The 19,688-nt window shown below is 39.9% G+C and overlaps 1 long non-coding RNA gene across 1 annotated transcript in view; it reads left to right on the forward strand.

Moving 5' to 3' along the window:
* Positions 1 to 1,779: 1,779 nt before the first annotated feature.
* Positions 1,780 to 19,688, forward strand: part of LOC143155665 (uncharacterized) — a 46,732-nt gene continuing 28,823 nt past the window's right edge. The window contains exon 1 of the long non-coding RNA XR_012994448.1: positions 1,780 to 1,854. This is a non-coding gene — a long non-coding RNA (uncharacterized LOC143155665). The remainder of the gene's footprint in view (positions 1,855 to 19,688) is intronic.

Genomic DNA, 19,688 nt, shown 5'->3' on the forward strand with positions numbered 1-19,688 from the left:
TACAGATTTTGAATGAGTTTCTAACACTTTTTGTTTTTTTCTTTAATTCTCCCTGCTCTTTATTAACTGCTGGTTAATCATGATTGTCTTAACCTTGACCTTTCAAGGTACATTTCAGATAGATATTATGGTAATCAAATGATTAAGGCTGGATAAGAACTGGAATATAGTTGAACCAAAATACTACATATGATATAAAACTTCAAAACTTTTCAACTTGAAATTGAAATACGGTTCCAGGTCATATTTAGTAAATCACCTCTAGCAACAGAAGGAGCCAAGCCAACCTCCACTTTTTGGAGGAAATCTTCCAGGGAAAAGGGAATCACCTTTCTTCTGTTCTGGAACCCGCAGCTCCATTTGTCTCCACTGGCAGAGGCAAATCACTCTAAAAGTACAAATATATTGGTAATTCCTACAGTGTTACAAAAGCCAGCCCCCTTTGATTTATTCATTGCCTGCAAGATAGCTGAGGGAGTGAGCAGGAAGAGAGGGAAGATGCAACACAAGGTGCATGTGAGTATTGGGAGTCTGCAGGCAGCAGTGCCCAGGCTGTGAGGGTAGCTCAGCCGCCGTGACCATTAAATCGTTGATATCCTCTGCTACGCTCGCTTGAAAGGGATCTGGTTTGTGTGGCATCAGTAACTGCCTTGTAGGATTTCCACCTGCTTGCAGGCAGCTTGTTTTGCATGGGTTCCCTTGCAGCCGTCAGATGGCAGCAGCTTTCAGTTGTCACTCCTGGCCTAGTTTGTATTCCAAACACTGGGCAAAAAGAGAGGTTAAAGACCGCATAGCCCTTCAGCTCCTAACATAAATCCAGTTTTGCAATAAAACTAAGACCATAGCATAAAAGATAAGTTGGAGTTATTTAAGTTGTAGGGTGTGAGCCTGAGGTCTCCTCCAGGGGCTCATTCCAGGCTCTGAGTTCTGGGCAGCTGGTTTTGTTGTATAACTATGTCATCATCAGCTGAGTTTTGGTATTTTGTTTTCCAAAACTACTAGTGCAATAATAATGAGCCCAGTAGTAATCTTTGCAAAATCCCTTCTCATTGCCTACTATATTGAAGCAGAATGAAAACAAATTGGCAGCAGGCATCTAGAAAATTAGATATTAACTTTCAAAAGTGCATGCTAGTTTGCCCTGTAATAGCTGGGAAGCAAGAACATTATGTTTCAGCACTGAACCTTTTTGTGGAATCAAAATATTCTCTCACTATAGCCTGGTTCACATCTGCTGTGGGCTTTAATGTTGTTAACAATACTTGTGATTGCAGTAATAGAAATGTAGTCAGGGAAGAGAAAGGGAAAAGCCCTCTTATTTGTATTCAGAACTCTAACTCTAACAATGCAGTTAATTCTACTGCAATTACTGAGGAAAAACGAAAGGAACAAATCTGAGAAAAGAAAATTAATGTGAAAAAAACACTCCTCTGCATTTAATTAATGTTAAGGATGTGAAATAAACCCACATAAGCACCAAGTGCATGACTGTGACAGAAAATTTGGATCAAAATCAGGATCTCGATAAAGACTGTTATTATAGAAATAACGTAGTTGACCACAGAGAAAACCAAAGGAAAAAAATACTCCCTTTGACTATAAGGAGATTTAAGGCAAATCAAATAGCTGAGGCTGTTATTAAAGTGACCATGGGTTACAAGCTAGAGGTAGTAGCATTACTAGAAGGGAAGTTGCATAATATCAGAGTTGCTACTCTGCCCTGTGCCTGTGAGTTCACATATTTCACCAGGCAGTGCTGATGGGGCAGAGGTGCTCTGGCCTCTTTGCTTTCTCCTTCCCAATAAACCTGACAGAAGAGCGCAAATCACTTCCCTGCAAGAAGTAAAAGAGAAGGTATGCCCACTCTCCCTGGTCTCAGCAAAGGGGCACCTGTCCATTTTATCCTATGTTTTTCATTTCCCATTTTCCTTTGAGCATTTTGATAGGCTCCTCATTTCCTTTCTTTCACTGCTGCCTTACATGCCTTATTGGCCATTTTCTGCTTTTGGCTTGAGCTCCTGTCCGCCAACTTCTCAGGAACTTCAACATGAACTTTCTTTCCTGGATTTGCTCCCTCCTGTAACTCTTGTTGTCACATGAAAATCTGTTCATCCTACTTTCTGCAGTCTCTTGTTACTCATGATGTCCCTTTTTTTTTTCCGGCTACTAGTGTCACCAGTCTTCCTGAATGGGTTTCATCTCCCCTAAGTTATTTACACGTTAGATGTCCGCACTTGAACTGCTCACCCAGGCTCCCTTTGGCAGCTATTCACAGGAATAGACACTTGTACTGTGACTCATCTGACTTGTTTTAGATCTCTTCACTGGGATGAGATGCATTCTGGAAATGCCCATATATCTTACTGAAAATAATAAGGAGTTATACAAGTAAGTCAGGTGAAGTTGTTGACATTGTAGCTGTGTAAAATGAGGTGAGATGAATGCCTCTGGTATGTTTCTTCAGAAGGTAGGATAGAGAAAACATAGAGCAAGAATTTATTCAAGGCTTCTTATAACTAAATCTTAAGTCAATTGCTGAGAATGATTAAAGAACCCAAATAAACTTTACACAATACCTGATTTTTATTACAAACATAAATGTACTATTTTCAGACTATTAAGTAATGCTAAGAATGATTCAGAAGCATCTGTTTTCCTTATATGTTGGTTTGTTTCCTGCTGCCCATAAAATACATACTTTTAATCTTAATGACTGATAAAAATTGTGATTTAGCAGAAGCTTTATGGTACATTGTTAAAATAAGACAAAAGAATTTGTAGATGTAGGAACTTAATCCATGTATATTACAAAACTATCTCCAGTCCTGTGCAACAGGATATTAAAATTATGAGATGTCTAAAAACTACCTTAGGGTGTTCTCTTTGATATATATGAGTATTTTACAACACATCTTTCTGATAGTTAAATTACATTCTTTTATAATAAAACAGTTTTGTTTTTTAAGTTAGCCTCTTAAATTGGATATGTCAAACCATTGAGTTATGTCATTGATCACTACACGTCAGGACATACAATAATGGTTTTTACATTACATAATAATGTTTTACCATTTCTCAAATCACCTGGAGTATAACACTGTTTACTTCATAGTTATCTTGGTCATCTGAGTATTGGCTGGTTCTGCAAACACTAAGCTGCGCAGTTAATACATTATAAATGCATCTTCCTGCCTCTTGCAATGAACCACCGCCCTGTCACTGTGGGCTCTTCAGCCCTGTTCACTAGTGAGGCCGGTGCTGAGATCTTTCTGCTTTACCCCAGTTCACCTCACTGGAAAGATCACTGTGGTCTGTCTGGCTCATCCATTTGACTCAACTCCCTTTTATTTCTCTCAGTGGCTTATGCTTCACTGGTGCATCTAATCAGTGCCTTGCCTTGAGGTCTCCACAGAGTTCATCCCTTTCCTATGTGACCATTCTTTTCTTCTGCTCGGTCATTCTTATCCCTGTTGCTGCACCAGTGATTCTGTATCCAGTTTTCTCTTCATTAATTTTTCTGTTTTCCATTTGCACTGTCTCCCAAGCAAATCACTTCACCTGCAAATTGCTTCTCAATACAAACTTTTGCCGATATGGCTACAAAATTCAACCAAAGAAAAATTGCTTTATAGAAGTGCAAGTAAGGGTATATCATAAATTCACAATATGGAACAAAACAAAACGAACAAAGTATGAAATATATCTCATGTATATTTTTGCCTTTGTTCCCATCCTTAGTATGTTTATTTTTCTATAATGATAAGTATTCACATAATGTATTTATAAAGCCTAACACAACTTGCATGTTACTGAAATATTGAAGGTTAGCAGAGATGTAGAGGTATAACCTATAAGCATTAATGTTGATTATGGTACAATATTCGGTACAGCACCATATGCACAAACCAGATGTTTTTGAAAGGTTTCATCTTTTTATCTTGAGTGCTTCTATGAACTCTGTTATTGTTGCATCTCCCAATTATACATCATAATTTATAGTATATTTGTCTTTCTAATACCAATGCAATGCAAATATGTGCTATTGTTCCCATTTAACAGATGGAGAACTAAAGAACAGAGAAACCAAGATCCAATAAAGAATACCGACATCAAAAGCAGAGCAAAATTGAGGTGTCTAGATTATTAAAAACAAACTCAAAGCCACATTTGATAAACTTTACTCACTGTAAACATCATTGTAACTGACTGCACACTGCAATTCTCAGTCAAAAAAACTCAAAATAAGGATTATTTCTAGATTTATATTGCAGGATTTAATGCACAGTATCTGATTAAAGATAACAGTTACCCAAGAGCCACCATGCAACAGTGGACACAGAATACTCAAATTTTATATCCTTGTAAGTGTGAAAAAACTCACAATAACAGTAATGAGTGAACATATCAAAAAAATCTCACCACACCCATGTAATATTTACGATTAAAGAATAAAATTGCATTAAACTAAGAAAACTAGTTAAAAGGAATAGCTAGCTAAAAGGGTAAAATTCTTGTATTTTTAACACCACCTTAGCAGCTCAGAGAATATGCACTACTCATCAAAAACACTTGTAAAAGGACAGTGCTCTTCAATTTTTCTTCCCTAAACTAATGATTGAACAGCAAAGGACAGGGGATTATTAGGGGGAAAAAAAAAATCATCCCTCAGAAATGGAATAAAGCTTTTCCCAAAAAGAAAAAAAAAGGGAGGGGGGGAAGTATTTCAAATATTTTGGAAGCAAAGAAGTCTGCTAAAGGCAGGGTTCATTGGTGAATAGGACTGTAGCAAACAAAGAATCTAGTACAATCCTACAGATGAAATATTAATTGTTTGTTTGTTTGTTTGTTTTTTTGCATTAGTTGTCATTATAGGAAGGATTAAGGAGCTACCTATACTGCAGATTTTCTTTATAGGTAAAACCTGAGGACTGTATCAGTGTGAACTGGTAATAGAAGAGACTAATACCTAGCAATGTGATACCAAAGTAAGGGAAAGTGGCAAATGGGCAATCAGCTGCTAAAAAGGGCTCTTCCTTGCTCCAGCAGATCAGTAAGTCTGATGTGCTTATCAAGAAAATTGCTAGAAATTATAATAACAAATAATTAGTAGGCAAAATGGTAAAGATGCTATATTGGGTAAGAATCAGAACAACTTCTGTAGAAGAAAGCCATACATTGCAAAACTATGGCAATTCTCTGAAGGAGCCAAGGATTATTTGGATAATGTTAGTTCAAAGTTATGAACTTGAATTTTCAAAAAGAGGTAAACAACATAAATGAAACTGAATTGTCATGGGGTAGAAGGGTAAACCCTCTCCCAGGTTATTTGGTGAAAGATAGGAAACAAAGTGTAGGGTGAATAATAATTTTTCACAGCAAGGAACCATCAGCACTCCAGGGATCTGGATTCATAAAAGGTGTGGAAAGGCGGTGAGCTGAGAGGTGATTTTTTGTGTAATGATACAGAATTAATCAGGATAGTAAAAGCATAAGCAAGATGTGAGGAGTGACAGAACAGTCTCATGATATTGAGCAATGAAATGACAGATGAAATCAATGTCAATAAATGGAAAGTCATGCACTGAGAAAAAAATAACCTTCACTGTTCATACACAGTGATGGACTCTAAATTAGCTATTACTACTCTTGAAAGCAAACTTAAAGTCCCTGAGAACATCAGTGAAATGTTCGGTTGCTGGGTCTTCTTCAAGAAAAAAGTGACAATTAACGTAGGAATTATTGGGAAAAGAATGAGGAATTAAAAAATTCAGATGGATGTGTAAATCCATTGTACACCCATATCTGAACAATAAATGTGGTTCTGGGCAATCCATTTCTAAAAGGCTGCAACGGAACTAGAGAGCACAGAGAAGGGTGGCAAGGATGAACTGTGCTACAGAACAATTTCTATACAAGCAGAGACTAAATAGGTAGGGCTGGAAAAGATGATTGAGGGGAAATAACTTGATCTATTTCCTATATTCTTTCCTTAATAATCTATTAGGCTACATTTATTCTAGGAAACGAAATAGAGCCAGAGCAGAGACCCAAGTCCAGAGAGTTTAGCTGTTCTGACAGAAGTTGTGCTGTGCCATTCATCGACAAGGCCAAAAAACATGCCCTGGCTTCTTTTATTCACTGTTAGAGGCATAACCTCAGTGGCCACGGTGAGAGTGGTTGGCAAGGCAGGTCTTTGGCCCCAGTAGGGCAATTATTTGCTTTTAACATTGGCCTCCCTTTCTTTGCCTTGTACAATTTTTTTAAACATCTTGGGGCTAGTTAAATCCTTTACCTCTTTTAAATCCATTACCTCTTTTCAACTGCATTGTGCATAAGTGCTTTGTTCGAAGTATGAGATTATTTTTCCTCCTGCAGATTTTCATTTTAACTGTAAAAGATGTGCCTAGTAAATTCTCTGCCTGTTTATTTTTCTGGAGTATGGTTAGACATCTCAATCATGTATGTACAGGGGATGCATTCTGGTGTAAAGGAAGCGAGATTTGTTCAGATATAGGTGGTAATTGGTTTGGTTCAAATCCAAACTACCATAGTTTGAACTCATGTCAGCCCAGAAACAAAACTAACTGCAGATCTCTCACATGGGTTTTGTTCCATTCCCACCCAAGCACTAGGGTAGCTCTAGAAATAGAAAGAAAACAAATGTTTGTTCCCACGCTATTGTTATAATAAAACAAAAGCTTCCAATCTTTGGAGGAATTCTGGAAAGCTATAACATTTCTTGTTTTACATACTTGCTACAGATGAAAAAGTGTTTTTCTGAAGAAGCTTTTCATACTTTTATGACAGTAATTTCCACTTGTTGGACCAACCCTCGTAATTTCTCATGGGCTATTGTGTATGTCTACTATCACACTTCTAATCAACCCATTTGTAAATTTTGCTGCTTAACAGTGCTCCACAGGCTCTCTTGCAAACCATCATGGTTTCAGACCACAGCTTGAGAACCAATGACATATTGGATAACTTAATATTAATTTTCCTGCTGATGCCTTTACTTCAAGCTAATCCCAGGAGCACTGTACTGAGTTAACCACCATTCAAGAGTCTCAACATTGAAGCTGATCACAGAACTGTGTTTATCGTACACAGAGCTGGCAGATCACTTGGAGAGGGTCGCTAGACAGCAGATCACTTCTTACAGCTTGGTTTAGATGCTGTGTCCCTGCAGACATACAACATGCCTGGACTCACATGCCCCTCTCTGGACGTCACTTGCTGGAGGCTATTGTCTCTCCAGCCTTCTTTATCATTGCCTAAATGTCACCTACCTATACTTGCTATTTCCCCAGTAAGAATTATTTTTCATCACAAGCCCATTTCTCTGATAGTGGTGTTGATTAGGACATTATCCTGAGGCATGAAAAAAAAAAATTATTTTGCTTCCATATATATGTCTCTGACTAAAACATCTGCAGGGCCTGACAAACATATATTTTTGAATACAGATTAGTCATATCTCGAACCGAAATCAGACGCTTTCACAGATGCTTGATAGTTCTGAAAAAACAGGACAAGAAGTAAAGCTTTCACCTTTAACTAGATGCTTATCTGAAGTGTCTATTTTCTGAAAAACAAGAGCATTGTAAAGATGCTGTTGATACAAGTGATTTTGTCAGGAACTCTTCATATGCTTTCAGAGAACAATGGTGAAGATATAGCAACGATAAGAAATGAAACAAGTATCAGAAGTGAGAATATAATCACAAATATTTAGATGATTGTGTAACAATGTACGACTGAATTCTGAGAGCAGTCATCTGAGTACATACTGAACTGAACAAGAACACTCCCTTTAAGAAATTATTTAGAGGCTTTAACTATAACATAAATAACAATGTGGCACAAAGTGTTTGGATATGCCTTTAACGGAGAGGAGATAAGCTGAGATAAGAAAGGAATTGGAAGAATTTTGTCTAAGGACAAGAAGTAATATTCTCAGACCCTAATATTATACATGTGATTAGGGCTACATTGTTAGAATAACATGAAGTTTTTTGGTAAGTCTGCATTGTGGTGTTGCTGTTATGTAAATTATAGCCATTGCTCCAGGTAAATCTAGGAATTTGACCTTGACACAATTCTGATCCATTGATCTAATTAATACTTCTAATGAAGCAAATTCATTTGTAGCTAGACATAGCATCCACTTCCATGCTCACAAAGATTTGTTATAGGCAGTAAACCTGGTGTGATTCTTACATGCACAGGCGTGGCTCTGACACACAAGTGGGCATTTTCCCGAGACTTGCTCCAGCCCCGAGGGTATGGGGCTCAGTCCAGGCTGCATTACTTCTTGGAGCAGGATGGAATTGATATGTCCTGAATGTGTACATCGGTCAAATAAAAAAGAAGTTAAGAAGTACCTTCTTTTAAAAAAAAAAAAAAAATGCCATTCTTTTGAATTGGGGATTTACTGTGAATAGTCCATATCTGAGTTATCTTGCTTGGCCAGCTCAGGCTTATAAATCACACAATACCACCTCTGATTTGACGTTGTGTGAGGTGTTTTCAGAACAAAGAATTGTAAGTCACTTAACTGTTCCTTTTCTACAAATGTATGGAAACAGGATCATTTCCAGTGATCACAAGGTAGCCTCAGAATAACTGTGAACGTGGCTGAAGAAAATTCTTTTTTAAAAAAGTCAAATATCTATTCACCAAAAGAAAATCTGCACAGTTGTGTAACTGTTCAGCACCACTGAATAGACCTAGTGTAGACAGGACAGACACTTGTATGGTCATGACCAATTAAGCTTTAAAACTGGTGGTCTAGGAGGACGGCAGATGTGATAGTGTGGGTTATTTACTATGAAACCTTCCTGAGAATCTGTGTAAGTGCTCAGGTGGCTAGTCTCAGCTATGTCCCTTCTGGCAGCTATCACTCTCTTATATAGGTCATTTAAATTGCTTTAGTTGACATAACTGCAGACAACTCAGTGACAGTGCATCATAAGTGTTATAAACTCTAGTTGGAAACTTTTGACAAGTGCTCACTAGCTCCCCTCTGCTTATCTTACTGAAAACCAGAGAAAATATGTCCATGCCATGTTCCCTAAGAGAACCCTTAAGGGCATGTCTACACCAAGCTCTATCTGAAACCAGAAACAGTGTGAGAACAATGGAAGAGAGTCGAGAGGAAAGTGGCAATGATGACCAGGTTATTGATTAAATGACTCTGGCTTAGAAGGAAAAGTTGAAGCGCCTGGTGATGCTGATGTCTCTGGGAAAATTGGTAGGAGACAGTCATCTTCAAGTATATAAAAAACCTGTTGTAGAAAATCAAGGAATAAACTGGAAAATAAATATTGATAAGTCTGCCATCTCTAAGATGAGAAATAATAGGCTTAAGCTGAAGCAATGTATGGGATATTAGGAACAGTTAAATGATGTAGTAGATTGCTCAGGGAAGTAATGGGATGTCCATCACTGGAGACTTTTATGAACAGACTAGAAAAATATGTCAGAAATTATTTGGACAGAGCTGATCCTGCCTTTGAGCAGAGAGATGAGCTGGATGACCTCTTGAGGTCCTTTCTGGTCTTATTTTCCATGATTTTATAACCATGGCAGTCTGCCCAGACTGATGCGTTTGGGTGCAAGATCTTTCTAACATGACTGTGCTGCATTTCAAGGCTGAAATGTTCCCTTCACTGCCTTAATGAACCCACTTAGTGGTAGCTTGGGGGTCCCTGTGCCAGACTCCAATATGGCCTGCAGATCTGCTGTTCAGCATCAAATAACCACCTTAGACATTCAAAAGATACACTCTGAAAAGCAGGCTGGGTACAGCATCTATTGAGAACACCTTTGAGCTCAGGGGTCAGCTAGGGAGACAGCTCTGTTAACCACTGTCAAACACCATCTGTGAGGCAGTCACACAAAGTGACACTTCTCCGTCCCAGGCATCACACATTCTTTCCATGGTCCAGCGCATGTGACCGCTTGGTTTGGTCTGTGACAGCCAGAATTTCAGGGGGGTGGAAGCAGCTGCAGTAGGCAGTCCTCAGGCTCTCTTTTTAGCTCCTTCTGTTAGGGCTTGTGCTTTAGGGGTTGTACACCTATGTGTTGAGTGCTGGTGACACATGGCGCTCTGCTTGCAGACCACAATCTGCCGTTCTCTATTATAGGAGTTGGCTTTCCAATCTCGCCACTTTTCCTTTGATAAGCAGCTAGCTTTGCTGCGCTATTTCTGGTCTACAGGGAATTCCTAGGGAATACTGCAAATACTGTGGTGATATTGCCTAGTGTCAGCTGAAGTGTGTGAGAGGGTCCAATGTACTGCTTTGCCGGGGGGAGAAAATTGGGTCATATTAAATCTAGCAGTTATGTCAGCCGTTCTTCATTTGGCATAACTGCAGAAAGCCATTGATCTCTGTTACAGAAGAGACAGCCGAAACACAGGCTACATGCACAGCTAGTGTGCAAGCAAAGGCATGGGTCCAGAGGCTGCTTGAGGTCCTCAAACCATAAGGCTGGGGAATAGACAGGGCTGTGGGGCTCCCGCTCTCTCAAATTCCTGCTACAAAAGCATCCTTTGGCTTCATACTGCACACCAGCTCTGGCTAGCGATAGTAATCTGTGAGACATAGTAGCTGGATCGTAAGTGTCCCACTGGCTCTCAAACTACATAACTGTGGACACTTGAGCCACAGTTTCCATGCCCAGGGCAGGCGGAGCAGCCAGCAGGGCAGATGTCCTTGCCCAAGGACAGTTAGATCATTCAAATCCCCAATTGTTATAAGGAAGAAATCAGTGAAGTCTGCTGCTGCAGCAAAGATCACAGGTTTTCCTGAGACCTGGCAGCAGAGCTAGTGGCTCCCAACCTTGCTCTGCAGTGCACAGGCTTTGAGAAGAATTTAGGAGAAATGTACTTGATCTACATTATGATGGTAACTTGTCTAATTTATCCCAAGAAGAACTGTGGGCAAGACAGAAATTCAGCATGGGGATTTCAAAGCACTATACTATGCAGAATCTGTGTTGCCCTGGAGGACTGTTCCTGAGAGGGGAGGTAGTAAAGAGTAATGCTGGTATTCATCTGATAAAACAAGGGACCTTGGATCATGAGATATCTTGAATCTCTTAGGAAAAACAAAAAGACCTAAATATGAGTCTCTTAAGCCTTTCAACAGAGATCTAATGGTGTGCTAGTGAAAAAACATTCAAATGTTACCACAAATTTCACAAGACAAAGCTTTTGTCTTCTGTCTGTAATTCATTTAAAGCTACTGAACTGTGATTTATACAGGGACTGGCTATTTTTACTGTTAAAGGGACTAAAAGTGACATATGAGCTTCTTCCTACTGGAATTGAATTAACCTGAGTGCAGGATTTTAAGATTACATGTTCTCATTCTGGTTCTGAAGTTATTTTTGTTTTCAAAACAGCTCCCTAAAAAATACTGGCAAATGCCAATTCAGGTTTTCATGGCACAGCATATGCTGCTACTTTCTCTAATTAACAGAATTTCCAAAGTTTCTTACAGATCCTGAAACATACGCATGAATGCACACAAACACAAGCCTGCACATGTGTCTATGCAAAACAGTTGAAAGAAATCAAATGAAAAATGAATAATGACATGAAATCTGAAAAGTGAAAATAGATTAAGATGTTCTTAAAATGTGATTTTGCTCCAAAATGTACTGACAAATTTTCACTTTGTGAGAGTACTATGGTTAAAAGAACATTTTTTCATAAAAAAAATCAGGAGTATTAATTTGTCACTATATAATAACTTTAACCTTGGAACACTCTTCAAAGATAAATAAAATGATTATCATAATGCAAAAGTCCCTCAACTCACAGTGCTGAGAATGGAAGGATACACAGGTTGCATTCGCCTCAGAACAGGGGATGGGCACACTGCTGTTTCCCTGTTTCTTTCCTTGGTTATTGTGGTCTAAAACAAAGCTGTAACACTTTTTCACCCTGTTTCTCTTGAATGGCAGAAACTTCGTAGTTCTCTGAGTGGCCACTAATCTTTGATGCATGGTCCCAACGTCAGCAACTCTGTTCACAGGTATAAGGAAAAAGACTTCAAACTGCTGCTACCCCTTGGCCAGGGCACAGTCAGACACTTGTTGTAATGGCCTTGTCAAAATTGGCAGATGAATTAAATATGATTTAAACTGATAGTTTAAATCATATTTAATTTAGTTTTTAAAAATTTAGTTTCTGCCTTCAGTTACTAAACCACTTTGCTCCAAAATATGTTACTGTGCTCCTGGTTGCTATTTTTCTAGACTGTTCAGCTGGCCTGTCTTAATGATGATGAGATGGATTGACAGCAATCTCTTGCTGGTAACAACTAGATAGCAAGTCTGCATATCAGTGCACTTTAGTAAACGGTTGCAGTGATCTCTAGAGGGACTTTGTATATTTGATTCTGGCTTTTACTGAGTAATATGTTGGTCACAATTAAATGTCCTCCCTCTCCAAATAAATTTTTTTTCTTTGAGGTTTTAATAAGACATTTATACTCTCTTCTATTAACAGATTTTTATCTTCACAGAATAACTTCTATTTTATACCATTTGCAAAATTGATAATCTTTTGATCTCTAATGAAATCAAGCATGATTTCTTTATCCTTAGTCTTTTAAAGCTCAGCTGCTGCGTCAGAGGATCACATGTCATGTTTACTTCCCTTTTATTTCCCTGTGTGAGCTTTATTGCAAGATACGCATTGTTTTGCCTATAGACAAACAGGCTGACTAGCCTTGTATCCGTGCAGCTACACTGCTGACAAGTACAGTCAATAAACACAGAGGCACTCCTGCTCCATCTCATATTTAGACAATATAGTGGTCACAACAGACAACACCTACACAGAATGTCAACAAACTCCGAGTCCATGTGATCAGGTTTTGGCTTTGTCTTTGGTCAAACTTTGATTTAAGAGAAAACAAAAGCTCAGGCTAAATCCCCACCTGGTATAAATTGATGTAGCTCCATTGAAGTCAGTTTACACCAGCTGAGAATGTAGTCTTGTGTTTGTTGACTGAAAGCTAGCTCAAATATCTTATCCAGGCTAAGTGTGGTTAAAATGATTGCATCTATTCTGACCCGAACAGCTGAAGCTGTCACTTTTGGATACAGAAGGTTTTGTCTAAATAGAGTATGAGGCAATGCCTCTCCCAGAGGTCCCGGTTCACACCTGGGGGTGCTGCAGCATGGCTGCAACTTGTTCATCACTGTATTAGCAACTGGTCTAAGCCTTGGGATGATTGCAATATAATTTGGGAAGCTCTGTTTCTGTTGTTTGAAAGTAAGTTGGACAAACCTGGTGTAACTTTTTCATTTGATTACCCTGCTACTAAGTTTGAATCTACTCTAACTGAAAACCAGTTTCTGTAGCATAATTAAGGAGCACACATTAAAAAGAAGACCAAACCTTGCCTGATTCAAAGGCTGCCTGCGTATAGTCATAGGATCTGAATATTGGAAAATAGAAAAACTCCCTAAAAATTGCAATATTAGAGAGTTTCATAAGGAAATAAAAGATAAAGGAGAGAATTAGTCTGAAACAGGTTTAAAAATTTAAAAAAAATTATTTTCATTATATTTTCAGTTTTATCAGTCAAGGCTTAATATAATTGCTGTGGCGTGTACCAACTGTAACAGACTTGGAAGTGAGCTTCAATGTAGTAGTAATCAGAGGAGTCCCTGAATACCCCCTGTGGCATTAACCTCCAATGCTACTTATTAGTGTTATTAAATCTATCTGGTTGGTGATTGGAATCAGCATTTTCCCTGAACATCATAATTTTCTTACACATAGCCAGAATTGAGTTACGTACAAGAAAGTTTTTTCTGCTGCTTTACAATCAGATGACATTGCCTTTTCTGGTTGGACACAGAATTCTTCCAAAGTGAATCTTTCTTTTGTTGGAGCACCTGGGTGGAGAGCAAGGTAGAGGAAAGTTGACAGCATGGGTAAGGGGTGGCCATCCTAGTTTCATGGAGGATGGCCAGAGGCTCTCATTAGGCTCTAGACTCTATAGGAAAACTTGCCATGGGTGTACACACCTCAAAGGCTGGAATGCAGGGGGGAACATTGTCACTGAGGATGAGGAAAAGGCTGAGGTACTCAATGCCTTCTTTGCCTCAGTCTTTAACAGGCAGACCAGTTATCCTCAGGGTACTTGGCCCCCCGAGCTGGAAGACAGGGACGGCGAGCAGGATGAACCCCCCATAATCCAAGAGGAAGCAGTCAATGACCTGCTACGCCACCTGGACGCTCACAAGTCTATGGGGCCGGATGGGATCCACCCGAGAGTGCTGAGGGAGCTGGCGGAGGAGCTCACCAAGACACTCTCCATCATTTATCAGCAGTCCTGGTTAACGGGGGAGGTCCAGGACGACTGGAGGCTTGCCAATGTGACGCCCATCTGCAAGAAGGGCCGGAAGGAGGATCCGGGGAACTACAGGCCTGTCAGCCTGACCTCGGTGCCAGGGAAGATTATGGAGCGGTTCATCTTGAGGGCGCTCACAAGGCATGAGCGGGACAACCAGGGGATCAGGCCTAGCCAGCACGGGTTCATGAGAGGCAGGTCCTGCTTGACCAACCTGATCTCCTTCTATGACCAGGTGACCCGCCTAGTGGATGAGGGAAAGGCTGTGGATGTGGTCTACCTGGACTTCAGCAAGGCCTTTGACACCGTCTCCCACAGCATTCTCTTAGAGAAGCTGGCGGCTCACGGCTTAGACAGGTATACTCTGCGCTGGGTCAAAAACTGGCTGGACGGCCAGGCCCAGAGAGTTGTGGTGAATGGAGTTCAATCCAGTTGGCAGCCGGTCACGAGCGGTGTTCCCCAGGGCTCAGTTTTGGGGCCGGTCTTGTTTAATATCTTTATTGATGATCTGGATGAGGGGATTGAGTGCACCCTCAGTAAGTTTGCAGACGACACCAAGTTGGGCGGGAGTGTTGATCTGCTCGAGGGTAGGAAGGCTCTGCAGAGGGACCTGGACAGGCTGGATCGATGGGCCCAGGCCAACTGTATGAGGTTCAACAAGGCCAAGTGCCGGGTCCTGCACTTGGGCCACAACAACCCCATGCAGCGCTACAGGCTTGGGGAAGAGTGGCTGGAAAGCTGCCTGTCGGAAAAGGACCTGGGGGTGCTGGTTGACAGCCGGCTGAACATGAGCCAGCAGTGTGCCCAGGCGGCCAAGAAGGCCAATGGCATCCTGGCCTGTATCAGAACTAGTGTGGCCAGTAGGAGTAGGGAAGTGATCGTGCCCCTGTACTCAGCACTGGTGAGGCCGCACCTCGAATCCTGTGTTCAGTTTTGGCCCCTCACTACAAGAAGGACATCGAGGTGCTGGAGCGTGTCCAGAGAAGGGCAACGAGGCTGGTGAGGGGTCTGGAGAACAAGTCTTATGAGGAGCGGCTGAGGGAACTGGGGTTGTTTAGCCTGGAGAAAAGGAGGCTGAGGGGAGACCTCATCGTGCTCTACAACTACCTGAAAGGAGGTTGTAGCGAGGTGGGTGTTGGTCTCTTCTCCCAAGTAACAAGCGATAGGACAAGAGGAAATGGCCTCAAGTTGCGCCAGGGGAGGTTTAGATTGGATGTAAGGAAAAATTTCTTTACTGAAAGAGTGGTGAAACATTGGCACAGGCTGCCCAGGGAAGTGGTGGAGTCCCCATCCCTGGAGGTATTTAAAAGACGAGTAGATGAGGCACTTAGGGACCTGGTTTAGTGGGCATGATGGTGTTGGGTTGACGGTTGGACTCGATGATCTTAGAGGTCTTTTCCAACCTCAATGATTCTATGATTCTATGAATATCTCTAATTTTAATTGGTTATTGTTACATTTAGATAATCAATGTACAATCTTTTCTGGATAATCAAGAAATAAAGGTCTTGCCACATATATTACCAGTACCTGCCATACTACAAATCACTCTGAATGTAAGTTCTCACTAATTTAAAACAATTGTCATCAGCAGAAGAGCTGGCATTAGGTATTGTTTCTGGTTCTGTTATTTTGCTAAAGGCTTCTTGCACATCCTCAGTAAAGTGGAGGCAGCCTTTAAAAGAGTCTTGATGGATACCCATGTGATCTTCATATAAAGTGAAAATCAGGTTCATGATAATTTGTCTGCTGGAATCTATGAATGACTTGGGAAATGGATTGTTGCTTGGCTATGCATTTATTGATGCTCTTTACTATTAAGAAAAAAAAAGTTAAGGTTGTAAAGAAGCGGCAAAACATTGCATTTTTAAAGATTGGTTATGTTAGATCAGATTAAGAGCTTCTTTGTATTTGACATAGTAAAAAGTAAGAGACCAAAATGAAAACTTTCATGCTAAAATTGTAGGAAAATAAACATCTCTGATACCCCAGGTTGCACAAAACCCATAATATTATTGGTTGTTTTGTGAGAGCACTACGTTTAACATAGGACAGTAAATTGCAGTTTACTAACCATTTTCCAATTTGCTTTCATAATGTAACATTTTTCCAAGCAGCTCTACTCCACTGGGCACCCCTGCTTTGGATTATTCGTCCGTTAGGTAACTCATGGACTCCTGCCAGCCCACTGGCTTCCCTGGAACCAGTCGTATTGCTAACCCTAGGCCTTCGGTTGTTTACAACCCCTTTAGCTTTGTATTGTTTGGAAATTCACCATGAACTGACCTCCTATTGTAAATCAGCTAAGCAAGCAGGAACAAATTTGACACTTCCCTTGAGAAAAAAACGCTAACAACAAAACCAAAAGCTAACCACTAGATACTAGATGGTTATGTAATATGTAACAATTATATATATATATGAACTTCAAAATTTGATATTCCTATTAGGTATTACTTTATAATGCATACAGTCCCATTCATCACATTAGGACCATGCTGGGGCACAGTGTGTTCAGCATAAACAGTGGTATAAAAGTTCAGTCATATTGCTAGCTGCCAAAAGTTACAGAACCAGAATTGAATATTTGTTTTAAAAAACTTCAAGAATCTACCATTCTACTTGCCTTATTGTTTAATAGTCACACACATAGGAAAAACAATTCAAAATCTCGGTAGGTGTGTTGTTATTCTGCAGCAGAGCAAAATGCAGAGAAACTTGGGCTGACAGAGACATGCCTGAAAAAGGATCTGCTAGGGTTGCCTCAACTCTTTACCAAGCCAGAACTTGAAAATTGCCCTTACAGAAGGCTTTTTAGCAAAGGTATGTTGTTTCATCAATACATGCTACATGTTTCCAAGCTATACTGCATTACATTACAGAGAATCAGCAACTATGTCATATTCAATTTTATATAAACATCATAAACTACAGACCTTCCCCAGATAACTTGCAGTCCATAATAATAATAAATGCAGTAGGAAACAGTTCATTCTCCCATCTTAGTAATACATAAGTTCTTTGAGAGATTTTTGGACTCTAGGATGTCTGTTCCATCCGAATTGCCCTTCACTCTTCTTTCTTTCCTTTTATCTGCAAATCACTGTCCTCGCCCTTCCTCATACTGTGCATTGGCCGCAACACTCATCTTGCCTCTCTCTGCCACAGTTCCTGCTGCCTACATTGCTCATTCCTAGTTGTTCTTAATATCAGCGCCCTCATTTCTTGCCTTGCTTCTGCCTTGCAACAGACCCCCACCTTTACCACTGTTGATCTAATTACTTCTTCTAGATTAGCATTTAGTGGAAATATTCATGTCTTTAGCAGGATCGATTAACAGCACACCTCAGAGAGCAGTGTTACTGCTTAAGGGGAGAACAATTATAGCTTATATAAATGGACAACTTCTGAAGTGATTAAAGTGATCTGTAAAACTGTCACACTAAGTGAATGCTCTAAAAGACCTTTGTTCCTTTCCAAAAAAACAAAGCCACAAAAGAAAGTACTGTAGTTTGCAAAACTGATATTGAAATTCAAGAACCGAGCAGATTTCCTATGCTGTAGCTACTATGCATTGTTTAATTCTTCTCTTTGGCTTGATTCTTATTTATAATATTGAAGGAGTAGAATGTCCTTTTCATGATGACTTGGAGTGGGACAATTCGGAGGAAATCCCCAAGTGAAACAATGAATCATCGGTAGTGACTCAGTCAGGATTTGTCCCTTGAAGTCAGCATTAACCTAGTGCTGGGCAGATGGCAAGGCTGCTGGTTTGTGTGGTAAAAAGCCAAGCCAAGCTGCAAGTCCCAAACATTTCAAGCAATTAAAGAAGCCAAAGCAATTTTTTTAAGAACAAGGATTTTGCTATGCTCCAGCCATGTTTTATCATTGTCATGTTTTAATGTTTTTCCAGGATTTTCAGGTCAATAAATCATAGTTTTTGGTAAAGGACAAAACTATTAACAGGTTTTTAAATGGTGGTTTGGTCTAAACTGGATGCAAGCAGCCAAAAAATGTGATGAAAGTTGGTGGCTGAGCCAAATATCTAGAGTTCTTATTGGGGCTCTCAGGTTCCACTGACTGTAGGAGACATCCATGGATGAAAGAGCAGCAATCCAGTACTTTAGAGAGGATCTGCATATAGAGACTGTAACAGCAAAATATGTCAGTCCCTGTGATGGGAATCACATTGAGGAGATGAGGCATTTGTATGGAGAAAATAGGTCATAGTCTGTAGAACAAAGTCTACACATAGTTTCCAGTGAGTTCAGTAGAAATGGAAGACCTTCTTCCTCCATTAACCTAGAAAACCCAGTTTGGTATTCACAGCATGGGGCTGTCTCTAGGAAGAAAACTCATTGTTCAGAGGCAAAATATCTGTTTATTTCTTGTGTGCCAATTCATCACAGAAAATTTTAGGCCTGCGTCAAAAGCGCCAGCGACAAAATTTTCTAGTATCTTGTGCCTAAAAGATGAATTATTTTTTTTGGATCTGGTGCTCTGTGGAAAGCAGTCATACATATGATGTGTGAAGAAGTCATGTTCAGACCAGTGGGCATATAATTAAACAGCATCAAAAATCTCTGTCCTCTCTTTTATCTCCTTAAGTTTAGGTGGCTTTTCCTTCTTCTGACTGTGAAAATATTTTGGATGCACATGTGTATAGCCAAGAAGAAATTTAAGCCAGAAACCTGTAGGTGAATTGTTCAGCTATGCTCTACCCCTAGTTAAAATAGTGAAAGTTGTGTATGAAGTCTTTGCCAGATCTTGCAAAATTTTTACCACACTGCTAAACCATGGGACTTTCACACACCAGGTTATATTTTCTGCAGTTGCTACTAGCTCAGACAAAACTGGAATGAGAGAGCAGGAGTTATGAGATACCAGTAAATGTCAATGTTAATGTTATCCAATAAGCCAGCTACTTCTAGCCTGAGCCAGTGCTTGTTCAAGCACAGTCAGGTGATCTATGCTATTGCCATGTACTCGTGGTAGGAACAGTGAGATCTTTTGAGGCAGAGATAGCTGGAATAGGCAATCTTTGTATGCAGATGGTTGGATAAACATTTAGACTGGGGAACAGTGAGCCATATTTTCAAATCCCTTTGTAGGAACTGTCCTTTCATCTGATAATTTCAGAGAAAACAAACTCTTAGCAATATGAAGAAAAGCATCCCTCAAAAGAACAATAAATTCCTATCACTCTTGGCAAATTATGCCAAGAATCAAATCTATGGAATAAATTTTATTCCATAAAATTGGTTAAGAATTCTTTTTCCATGGACATAAGGGTCCAGATTCTGGATCCAA

Source organism: Aptenodytes patagonicus, chromosome 1, assembly GCF_965638725.1.
Source record: "Aptenodytes patagonicus chromosome 1, bAptPat1.pri.cur, whole genome shotgun sequence".
Lineage (NCBI taxonomy): Eukaryota > Metazoa > Chordata > Aves > Sphenisciformes > Spheniscidae > Aptenodytes > Aptenodytes patagonicus.